The sequence below is a fragment of the Leptopilina boulardi genome, unplaced genomic scaffold (assembly GCF_019393585.1).
Source record: "Leptopilina boulardi isolate dan_hultmark-lab unplaced genomic scaffold, ZJU_Lbou_2.1 LbouV2_342, whole genome shotgun sequence".
Classification (NCBI taxonomy): domain Eukaryota; kingdom Metazoa; phylum Arthropoda; class Insecta; order Hymenoptera; family Figitidae; genus Leptopilina; species Leptopilina boulardi.
In genome coordinates this window covers 598,090-610,159 of record NW_026137910.1, presented here as the reverse complement: position 1 = coordinate 610,159, position 12,070 = coordinate 598,090, and the positions used below count along the sequence as shown (strand labels likewise).

General features: G+C 33.4%; 2 protein-coding genes across 3 annotated transcripts in view; one reads left to right on the top strand and one right to left on the bottom strand.

The window, feature by feature from the left end:
* Nucleotides 1-12,070, bottom strand: part of LOC127285907 (uncharacterized) — a 192,068-nt gene that overhangs the window by 143,739 nt on the left and 36,259 nt on the right. The gene's annotated exons all lie outside the window — the stretch shown is intronic.
* The window catches only part of LOC127285936 (uncharacterized), a 29,214-nt gene continuing 19,552 nt past the window's right edge, over nt 2,409-12,070 (top strand). The window contains exon 1 of one of the 2 annotated variants that reach the window (XM_051312165.1): nt 2,409-2,565. The gene's annotated coding sequence lies outside the window, so the exon portion shown is untranslated. The remainder of the gene's footprint in view (nt 2,566-12,070) is intronic. The other variant, XM_051312166.1, reaches the window with a different exon arrangement.

The following is a 12,070-nucleotide window of genomic DNA, read 5'->3' as shown; positions in this document are numbered from 1 at the left end:
GCAAATGTCCTGATAATTCAGGAGTCGACCACAGTTATTTCACGTGCGGAGGGTAAATTAATCTGTTGGCTGATACTCCACCACTAACCGATCACTAGATCATTTTCACCCTCAAGCTATTTTCATTAATAGACTTTATATCATTTTCACTAATTTTAAAGTGATGATAATTACCTTTTGTAATGATAATAATAATAATAATCTACATAAAATTATCGAGATATTTTAATTCCTGATATACTAATAAGTCGACGAAATAATCTATTAATGATATAAGATAATGTAGATGAAATTGTTCACAAGAATAATATAGATAAGATTATCATCAAACAATATAACCCAATATCTATAAATATACAATCTAAGTGCTATTATCTAGATATAAGATAATTTATATATTATTTAGATAAGATCACTGTTAACTCCGACAATATCAAATTGCAACAAATTGATTCAATTTGGTATCAAATACACACTAAACTGCATATATCAGGAAAAATGCTTACAAATTTATTTTTGCTTTACGCAGTTTAACGGTGTGTAGATTAATCGTAAATAATTTATTAATATTATAAAATATTAATTTAATTCGTGTGTAGTTTTCCTGTATGCAGTTTAATTGTAGGCAACAACTTTAACCACCCCTAAAAATATAGTTTATTTATAATTTTCCACACAGGGAAAACTGTCGAGGCCCTGACTAAAGTCTTATATATTAAATAGGACAAAATATGTCAATTTCTGCATGGGAGAATATAATAAGGGGAAAAAAAAAGTTTTTAAAAGTTAGTTTTTCTTTATTTTTACGAAGGAAAAAAGTTTCTTCAGAAGCGGAAATAAAAGTTTTTGTGTCTTTTATTAATTAAACTGAGAAACTACCTTGAATTTGATTCTATGTCTATAATATAGTATACGTTATCATGATCTATTTGTGTGCAATTAAAAATTGTTACCTATTACAGTTTTAAAAATAGAATTTTAATTTTTAATTGAAAAAATATACTAAATTATTTTTCTACAATTTTTTTGCAAAGAATTTTCGAAAAGTTTACATAAAAAACACAATTTAAAAAAAAAATTTTAATTGATGCATTGGTAAAGAAGTTATGAGCATTCAAAAATAAAAAATCATAAAAATTCTGAAATTTTGAAAAATTTATATCTTGTAAATGGCTTGATTAAAAAAAATGAAAAAAATAATAGAAGCTATGTCTCAATTAATACTGAAAAAAAGATTTAAAAAAAAAAAAAATCGGAGATGTAAATGCAAAATGGTGTCTGATTTTGCGTGGAATACCTCATATATATATATATTGAATATTTGCTATATTGATTGCATATTGTGAATTTTCAAGTTTGTTTCGAAATCGAGTTAAATTGGTATGTACATAGTTCAGTTAACTGCCGTACAATATCAAATTTAAAATAATGATTTTTTCAATTTTTATAATACTCTTTTTTTGAAATACGAGAGAGGGAGAGAGAAAATAAATGAATGGCAGGTGCACTTTCAATTTGGTGGAAATTGTTTGGTTTTTAAATGAAAGGCCCCATTGCTCTTGCCAGTTTATAAACTAGAACATGGTTCATCGAACATTGCATGCACTCCCTTGAGAGAATATGGAATAATCTCAAGGGGAATTAGGAATCAGATAAACAGGAACAAAAGTTCACGCTTAACGATTAAAGCTCTTGAGATTATTGTATATACATATATACAATAAATACCTAAAATTCACAAGAACTACAATTTGATCGAAGAAAACTTTCTGAATAAAAAAGAAGGTACAAATTCTATAATAATAATAATAATAATAATGTTGAAAGAGAGAGAGAGGGCACATTTATATCTTTAGCTAGTGCGAACTTTTGATATTTATCAAAAGAAAAAACTTAAGATTTTCTCTTGAATTTTAAAAATTATTTCTTTAATTATAATTTATATTAACAGTCACCAGTTCTGTCTTCGTAGGAATTAAAATTTCATTTAATTACATAATAAATATTCTATTATCATTTTGCAATAACTTTCAACAATTTATCAATTACTATAACAATTATTTTTATTAGACGAAATTAGTTTACAGTTTTATAATAATATAATTAAACTTAAAAGTTGACATATTCAGCTACAAAAGTAGGTTTAAAATTCCCTTTTTTTAAAGTATATATTTAGTATTCGTTTTTTTTTTTTTTAGTAAATATTGTACTTACAATATTAATAAATTATTCCGTTGGTAGAAATTTTTTGCAAAAAAAAAAAAATGGAAATTTTAACTTTGTAGAATTTTTACAATTTTACATTATGAGCGTTTGAAAAGAAAGCTCAGGTCGGCACTGCTACGGAGTCTGTAACGAGCTTAATAATTTGAGAAGCCTTAGGAGTTTTTAGCTCGGTCACAAGGTACGTCAAGTTTTTCTCGTCAGTATTTTTTCAAAGCGTAACGCAATACCATTAAATTATCCATTAAGGAAACGATAATTTTTTTTGACACTCAAAAATTCGTATATTTTTCTACAACGATTCATTACGAACAGAAAATTTCCTTTCCAGAAATTCTACAAGTAAGTATTTATATGAATATTTATTATTATTTATATTTAATTAATTTTTTAACTTAAGTCAACTTTTCATATTGTGATTCTGCTTTTTTCATTAGAGAAATTGGTAATTTTTTTTTATATAAATAGAAAATCACTTTCTATTTAGAGCTCTATTTCTATCTTCTACTATTAGTTCTCGCGCAGTAGCAAATGCAATTAAAAGATTGTCGATTTAAATTGGAAAGCAATAAACCTATCTCAAGCTTAAATTTAAATTAGGCAGTAAAAATAAAGTTAACTTGTGATTAACTTAAATTTAAAGTGGAAAAGTTCACTTCGGTGTTAGATATAGTTAGTGAGTATTAAAATAATTATCAATATCCTCTTATATTATTTTTGTAACTTTAATAAATAATTAATAAATTAATAAAAACTACAAGAAATATTTTTCAGGCAAAAAATTATGGAATTTTTCATTCTAAAAAATTATTTCTTTAAAAATCGTTTATCATAAACGCTGCGTACTTCAGCATCGTTTTTGTTGCGATGCTACTATACAGTGACTACTATCCGTTCATTAAATCCTGGCCCCTCTAGTTTTTGTTGAATAACTTCGCGAAAAAAAATCGCTATTAAAAATGGAAAAAAGCATGTTAAAGACAATTTTATTACGAACAATTTGATATAACTTTTAAGATAGTGTGTCAAATAGTGTTGATAATACGATAAGGAAATGGTGAAAAAACACGGGAAAAACGATAAATTTTTCATTACTGACTTTCACCCCTTACAATTTAAAGAATAATGGTTGAAAATTGAAACAAAAAATCATGTGTACACATTACTTATTCCTAAATAAAATTGTTAAGAAAAAAATTAAAAATGTTAATTAGTTTAATGTACAAAGTAAAAAAATTAAAAAAATGCAATCTCAGCTTCCAACAGTCGCATAAATTCAAATTTTAGCTTAAAATACGTGAAAAAATTCACACGTATTTAATATAAATTTTCAAAGTTCTGAATAAATTAGGAAAAAAGTTTATTGCAAAAATTTTTTTTTCAATTTTTTTCGAAATCAGAAGGCCTCGAGTGAAAATGAGTCTCCCATTGTTGACGGTCCGACAATGCCCAGTTTATTGCCCACTGCAGCAAGTGGCAGAAAACGCCAAAGGCGCAGAAAATGGAATATTGAGGGGAACAAATTTTTGGTCTCTGTTTGTGAGTTGTGGACATTCAAATCCAAAAAATCCAAAAAAGTGTAAATTTTGTGAAATATTTAAAAGAAATTTTTTGGATTTGAATGTCCACAACTCACAAACAGAGACCAAAAATTTGTTCCCCTCAATATTCCATTTTCTGCGCCTTTGGCGTTTTCTGCCACTTGCTGCAGTGGGCAATAAACTGGGCATTGTCGGACCGTCAACAATGGGAGACTCATTTTCACTCGAGGCCTTCTGATTTCGAAAAAAATTGAAAAAAAAATTTTTGCAATAAACTTTTTTCCTAATTTATTCAGAACTTTGAAAATTTATATTAAATACGTGTGAATTTTTTCACGTATTTTAAGCTAAAATTTGAATTTATGCGACTGTTGGAAGCTGAGATTGCATTTTTTTAATTTTTTTACTTTGTACATTAAACTAATTAACATTTTTAATTTTTTTCTTAACAATTTTATTTAGGAATAAGTAATGTGTACACATGATTTTTTGTTTCAATTTTCAACCATTATTCTTTAAATTGTAAGGGGTGAAAGTCAGTAATGAAAAATTTATCGTTTTTCCCGTGTTTTTTCACCATTTCCTTATCGTATTATCAACACTATTTGACACACTATCTTAAAAGTTATATCAAATTGTTCGTAATAAAATTGTCTTTAACATGCTTTTTTCCATTTTTAATAGCGATTTTTTTTCGCGAAGTTATTCAACAAAAACTAGAGGGGCCAGGATTTAATGAACGGATAGTAAACCTTTTTTCTAACTCCAACTTCTATATCATCAAAATCTCTTTCAGTTTTAGTTAAAAATTCTTCATCTTCATTATCAGTTATTTCAATTTGAGTTTCATCAAAAATATCCATAAAACCGTAATTTTTTTAAAATTCTATACAAGTTGAAATTATACAAAAAGAGTATATCATGAAATCTACAATTCTGATACTCAATTCTAACTAAACCAACTACATCTAAACGCAAAACTAAATTCTAAACTAATGTAAACTTAACTCCAAGTTTAATTGGTGTATTGTGATGTAATTATGACAAAACTTATGCAACAACAAAAATTTAATACATAAAACGAAGTCTGAACTGTTGACTATTACATTTACCTAAAGAAAGATAAGCAAATCAGTTTTCACAAACAGCGAAGCAATATGTACATATATATATACGAAGTTTGTGGGGGTTTTGAAATGCGCAAATTTCCAACAATATCGTCAAATTATCCGGTCGTTTCTCCAGTTCGCTTCCCTCCGAGAAGCTCTTTAGTACTGCAGAGTTTTAATGAGACAAAAGTTTGGAACGATCAAATGAACGAAAATTTTTTTTTTTCATTTACTAATAAAAACCCAATAACATCACTCAGAGTAGTTAATAATACAATAATTATCAATAAAAAACCAAAACTATTCACATTAAGGGTGAAAACAACCCTTAATCATATTATGTCTATTGTGAAAAAAAGAATGTCCAAATACAACAATTTGGTGTTCGGCTATTTTCTTAAAAATACCGCCAAAAATTCTCTAAAAATATACCCCACCAAAATCCATTATCCACATGCGGCGCTCGCACCCCTAAAAGCCACCCCTATAGGTGGTGAAAAATAAAAGTGTCATTTTTCACCCTTTGGTGTTCGGCTTTTTTCTTAAAAATACCGCCAAAAATTCTCTAAAAATATACCCAACCAAAATCCATTATCCACATGCGGCGCTCGCACCCCTAAAAGCCACCCCTATAGATGGTGAAAATAAAAGTGTCATTTTTCCACGTTTGGTGTTCGGCTTTCTTCTTAAAAATACCGCCAAAAATTCTCTAAAAATATACCCAACCAAAATCCATTATCCAATTGCGGCGCTCGCACCCCTAAAAGCCACCCCTATAGATGATTAAAATAAAAGTGTCATTTTTCACCCTTTGGTGTTCGGCTTTTTTCTTAAAAATACCGCCAAAAATTCTCTAAAAATATACCCAACCAAAATCCATTATCCACATGCGGCGCTCGCACCCCTAAAAGCCACCCCTATAGATGGTGAAAATAAAAGTGTTATTTTTCCACGTTTGGTGTTCGGCTTTTTTCTTAAAAATACCGCCAAAAATTCTCTAAAAATATACCCAACCAAAATCCATTATCCAATTGCGGCGCTCGCACCCCTAAAAGCCACCCCTATAGATGATTAAAATAAAAGTGTCATTTTTCACCCTTTGGTGTTCGGCTTTTTTCTTAAAAATACCGCCAAAAATTCTCTAAAAATATACCCAACCAAAATCCATTATCCACATGCGGCGCTCGCACCCCTAAAAGCCACCCCTATAGATGGTGAAAATAAAAGTGTCATTTTTCCACGTTTGGTGTTCGGCTTTTTTCTTAAAAATACCGCCAAAAATTCTCTAAAAATATACCCAACCAAAATCCATTATCCAATTGCGGCGCTCGCACCCCTAAAAGCCACCCCTATAGATGATTAAAATAAAAGTGTCATTTTTCACCCTTTGGTGTTCGGCTTTTTTCTTAAAAATACCGCCAAAAATTCTCTAAAAATATACCCAACCAAAATCAATTATCCACATGCGGCGCTCGCACCCCTAAAAGCCACCCCTATAGGTGGTGAAAAATAAAACTGTCATTTTTCACCCTTTGGTGTTCGGCTTTTTTCTTAAAAATACCGCCAAAAATTCTCTAAAAATATACCCAACCAAAATCCATTATCCAAATGCGGCGCTCGCACCCCTAAAAGCCACCCCTATAGATGATTAAAATAAAAGTGTCATTTTTCACCCTTTGGTGTTCGGCTTTTTTCTTAAAAATACCGCCAAAAATTCTCTAAAAATATACCCAACCAAAATCCATTATCCACATGCGGCGCTCGCACCCCTAAAAGCCACCCCTATAGATGGTGAAAATAAAAGTGTCATTTTTCCACGTTTGGTGTTCGGCTTTTTTCTTAAAAATACCGCCAAAAATTCTCTAAAAATATACCCAACCAAAATCCATTATCCACATGCGGCGCTCGCACCCCTAAAAGCCACCCCTATAGATGGTGAAAATAAAAGTGTCATTTTTCCACGTTTGGTGTTCGGCTTTCTTCTTAAAAATACCGCCAAAAATTCTCTAAAAATATACCCAACCAAAATCCATTATCCAATTGCGGCGCTCGCACCCCTAAAAGCCACCCCTATAGATGATTAAAATAAAAGTGTCATTTTTCACCCTTTGGTGTTCGGCTTTTTTCTTAAAAATACCGCCAAAAATTCTCTAAAAATATACCCAACCAAAATCCATTATCCACATGCGGCGCTCGCACCCCTAAAAGCCACCCCTATAGATGGTGAAAATAAAAGTGTTATTTTTCCACGTTTGGTGTTCGGCTTTTTTCTTAAAAATACCGCCAAAAATTCTCTAAAAATATACCCAACCAAAATCCATTATCCAATTGCGGCGCTCGCACCCCTAAAAGCCACCCCTATAGATGATTAAAATAAAAGTGTCATTTTTCACCCTTTGGTGTTCGGCTTTTTTCTTAAAAATACCGCCAAAAATTCTCTAAAAATATACCCAACCAAAATCCATTATCCAATTGCGGCGCTCGCACCCCTAAAAGCCACCCCTATAGATGATTAAAATAAAAGTGTCATTTTTCACCCTTTGGTGTTCGGCTTTTTTCTTAAAAATACCGCCAAAAATTCTCTAAAAATATACCCAACCAAAATCCATTATCCAATTGCGGCGCTCGCACCCCTAAAAGCCACCCCTATAGATGGTGAAAATAAAAGTGTCATTTTTCCACGTTTGGTGTTCGGCTTTTTTCTTAAAAATACCGCCAAAAATTCTCTAAAAATATACCCAACCAAAATCCATTATCCACATGCGGCGCTCGCACCCCTAAAAGCCACCCCTATAGATGGTGAAAATAAAAGTGTCATTTTTCCACGTTTGGTGTTCGGCTTTTTTCTTAAAAATACCGCCAAAAATTCTCTAAAAATATACCCAACCAAAATCCATTATCCAATTGCGGCGCTCGCACCCCTAAAAGCCACCCCTATAGATGATTAAAATAAAAGTGTCATTTTTCACCCTTTGGTGTTCGGCTTTTTTCTTAAAAATACCGCCAAAAATTCTCTAAAAATATACCCAACCAAAATCAATTATCCACATGCGGCGCTCGCACCCCTAAAAGCCACCCCTATAGGTGGTGAAAAATAAAACTGTCATTTTTCACCCTTTGGTGTTCGGCTTTTTTCTTAAAAATACCGCCAAAAATTCTCTAAAAATATACCCAACCAAAATCCATTATCCAAATGCGGCGCTCGCACCCCTAAAAGCCACCCCTATAGATGATTAAAATAAAAGTGTCATTTTTCACCCTTTGGTGTTCGGTTTTTTTCTTAAAAATAACGCCAAAAATTCTCTAAAAATATACCCCACCAAAATCCATTATCCACATGCGGCGCTCGCACCCCTAAAAGCCACCCCTATAGATGGTGAAAATAAAAGTGTCATTTTTCCACGTTTGGTGTTCGGCTTTCTTCTTAAAAATACCGCCAAAAATTCTCTAAAAATATACCCAACCAAAATCAATTATCCACATGCGGCGCTCGCACCCCTAAAAGCCACCCCTATAGGTGGTGAAAAATAAAACTGTCATTTTTCACCCTTTGGTGTTCGGCTTTTTTCTTAAAAATACCGCCAAAAATTCTCTAAAAATATACCCAACCAAAATCCATTATCCAAATGCGGCGCTCGCACCCCTAAAAGCCACCCCTATAGATGATTAAAATAAAAGTGTCATTTTTCACCCTTTGGTGTTCGGCTTTTTTCTTAAAAATACCGCCAAAAATTCTCTAAAAATATACCCAACCAAAATCCATTATCCACATGCGGCGCTCGCACCCCTAAAAGCCACCCCTATAGATGGTGAAAATAAAAGTGTCATTTTTCCACGTTTGGTGTTCGGCTTTTTTCTTAAAAATACCGCCAAAAATTCTCTAAAAATATACCCAACCAAAATCCATTATCCACATGCGGCGCTCGCACCCCTAAAAGCCACCCCTATAGATGGTGAAAATAAAAGTGTCATTTTTCCACGTTTGGTGTTCGGCTTTTTTCTTAAAAATACCGCCAAAAATTCTCTAAAAATATACCCAACCAAAATCCATTATCCAATTGCGGCGCTCGCACCCCTAAAAGCCACCCCTATAGATGATTAAAATAAAAGTGTCATTTTTCACCCTTTGGTGTTCGGCTTTTTTCTTAAAAATACCGCCAAAAATTCTCTAAAAATATACCCAACCAAAATCCATTATCCACATGCGGCGCTCGCACCCCTAAAAGCCACCCCTATAGATGGTGAAAATAAAAGTGTCATTTTTCCACGTTTGGTGTTCGGCTTTTTTCTTAAAAATACCGCCAAAAATTCTCTAAAAATATACCCAACCAAAATCCATTATCCAATTGCGGCGCTCGCACCCCTAAAAGCCACCCCTATAGATGATTAAAATAAAAGTGTCATTTTTCACCCTTTGGTGTTCGGCTTTTTTCTTAAAAATACCGCCAAAAATTCTCTAAAAATATACCCAACCAAAATCCATTATCCACATGCGGCGCTCGCACCCCTAAAAGCCACCCCTATAGATGGTGAAAATAAAAGTGTCATTTTTCCACGTTTGGTGTTCGGCTTTTTTCTTAAAAATACCGCCAAAAATTCTCTAAAAATATACCCAACCAAAATCCATTATCCACATGCGGCGCTCGCACCCCTAAAAGCCACCCCTATAGATGGTGAAAATAAAAGTGTCATTTTTCCACGTTTGGTGTTCGGCTTTTTTCTTAAAAATACCGCCAAAAATTCTCTAAAAATATACCCAACCAAAATCCATTATCCAATTGCGGCGCTCGCACCCCTAAAAGCCACCCCTATAGATGATTAAAATAAAAGTGTCATTTTTCACCCTTTGGTGTTCGGCTTTTTTCTTAAAAATACCGCCAAAAATTCTCTAAAAATATACCCAACCAAAATCAATTATCCACATGCGGCGCTCGCACCCCTAAAAGCCACCCCTATAGATGGTGAAAATAAAAGTGTTATTTTTCACCCTATGGTGTTCGGATTTTTTCTTAAAAATACCGCCAAAAATTCTCTAAAAATATACCCAACCAAAATCCATTATCCAAATGCGGCGCTCGCACCCCTAAAAGCCACCCCTATAGATGATTAAAATAAAAGTGTCATTTTTCACCCTTTGGTGTTCGGTTTTTTTCTTAAAAATAACGCCAAAAATTCTCTAAAAATATACCCCACCAAAATCCATTATCCACATGCGGCGCTCGCACCCCTAAAAGCCACCCCTATAGATGGTGAAAATAAAAGTGTCATTTTTCCACGTTTGGTGTTCGGCTTTTTTCTTAAAAATACCGCCAAAAATTCTCTAAAAATATACCCAACCAAAATCCATTATCCAATTGCGGCGCTCGCACCCCTAAAAGCCACCCCTATAGATGATTAAAATAAAAGTGTCATTTTTCACCCTTTGGTGTTCGGCTTTTTTCTTAAAAATACCGCCAAAAATTCTCTAAAAATATACCCAACCAAAATCCATTATCCACATGCGGCGCTCGCACCCCTAAAAGCCACCCCTATAGATGGTGAAAATAAAAGTGTCATTTTTCCACGTTTGGTGTTCGGCTTTTTTCTTAAAAATACCGCCAAAAATTCTCTAAAAATATACCCAACCAAAATCCATTATCCACATGCGGCGCTCGCACCCCTAAAAGCCACCCCTATAGATGGTGAAAATAAAAGTGTCATTTTTCCACGTTTGGTGTTCGGCTTTTTTCTTAAAAATACCGCCAAAAATTCTCTAAAAATATACCCAACCAAAATCCATTATCCAATTGCGGCGCTCGCACCCCTAAAAGCCACCCCTATAGATGATTAAAATAAAAGTGTCATTTTTCACCCTTTGGTGTTCGGCTTTTTTCTTAAAAATACCGCCAAAAATTCTCTAAAAATATACCCAACCAAAATCCATTATCCACATGCGGCGCTCGCACCCCTAAAAGCCACCCCTATAGATGGTGAAAATAAAAGTGTCATTTTTCCACGTTTGGTGTTCGGCTTTTTTCTTAAAAATACCGCCAAAAATTCTCTAAAAATATACCCAACCAAAATCCATTATCCACATGCGGCGCTCGCACCCCTAAAAGCCACCCCTATAGATGGTGAAAATAAAAGTGTCATTTTTCCACGTTTGGTGTTCGGCTTTTTTCTTAAAAATACCGCCAAAAATTCTCTAAAAATATACCCAACCAAAATCCATTATCCAATTGCGGCGCTCGCACCCCTAAAAGCCACCCCTATAGATGATTAAAATAAAAGTGTCATTTTTCACCCTTTGGTGTTCGGCTTTTTTCTTAAAAATACCGCCAAAAATTCTCTAAAAATATACCCAACCAAAATCCATTATCCACATGCGGCGCTCGCACCCCTAAAAGCCACCCCTATAGATGGTGAAAAATAAAAGTGTCATTTTTCACCCTTTGGTGTTCGGCTTTTTTCTTAAAAATACCGCCAAAAATTCTCTAAAAATATACCCAACCAAAATCCATTATCCACATGCGGCGCTCGCACCCCTAAAAGCCACCCCTATAGATGGTCAAAAATAAAAGTGTCATTTTTCACCCTTTGGTGTTCGGCTTTTTTCTTAAAAATACCGCCAAAAATTCTCTAAAAATATACCCAACCAAAATCCATTATCCACATGCGGCGCTCGCACCCCTAAAAGCCACCCCTATAGATGGTGAAAAATAAAAGTGTCATTTTTCACCCTTTGGTGTTCGGCTTTTTTCTTAAAAATACCGCCAAAAATTCTCTAAAAATATACCCAACCAAAATCCATTATCCACATGCGGCGCTCGCACCCCTAAAAGCCACCCCTATAGATGGTGAAAATAAAAGTGTCATTTTTCACCCTTTGGTGTTCGGCTTTTTTCTTAAAAATACCGCCAAAAATTCTCTAAAAATATACCCAACCAAAATCCATTATCCACATGCGGCGCTCGCACCCCTAAAAGCCACCCCTATAGATGGTCAAAAATAAAAGTGTCATTTTTCACCCTTTGGTGTTCGGCTTTTTTCTTAAAAATACCGCCAAAAATTCTCTAAAAATATACCCAACCAAAATCCATTATCCACATGCGGCGCTCGCACCCCTAAAAGCCACCCCTATAGATGGTGAAAAATAAAAGTGTCATTTTTCACCCTTTGGTGTTCGGCTTTTTTCTTAAAAATACCGCCAAAAATTCT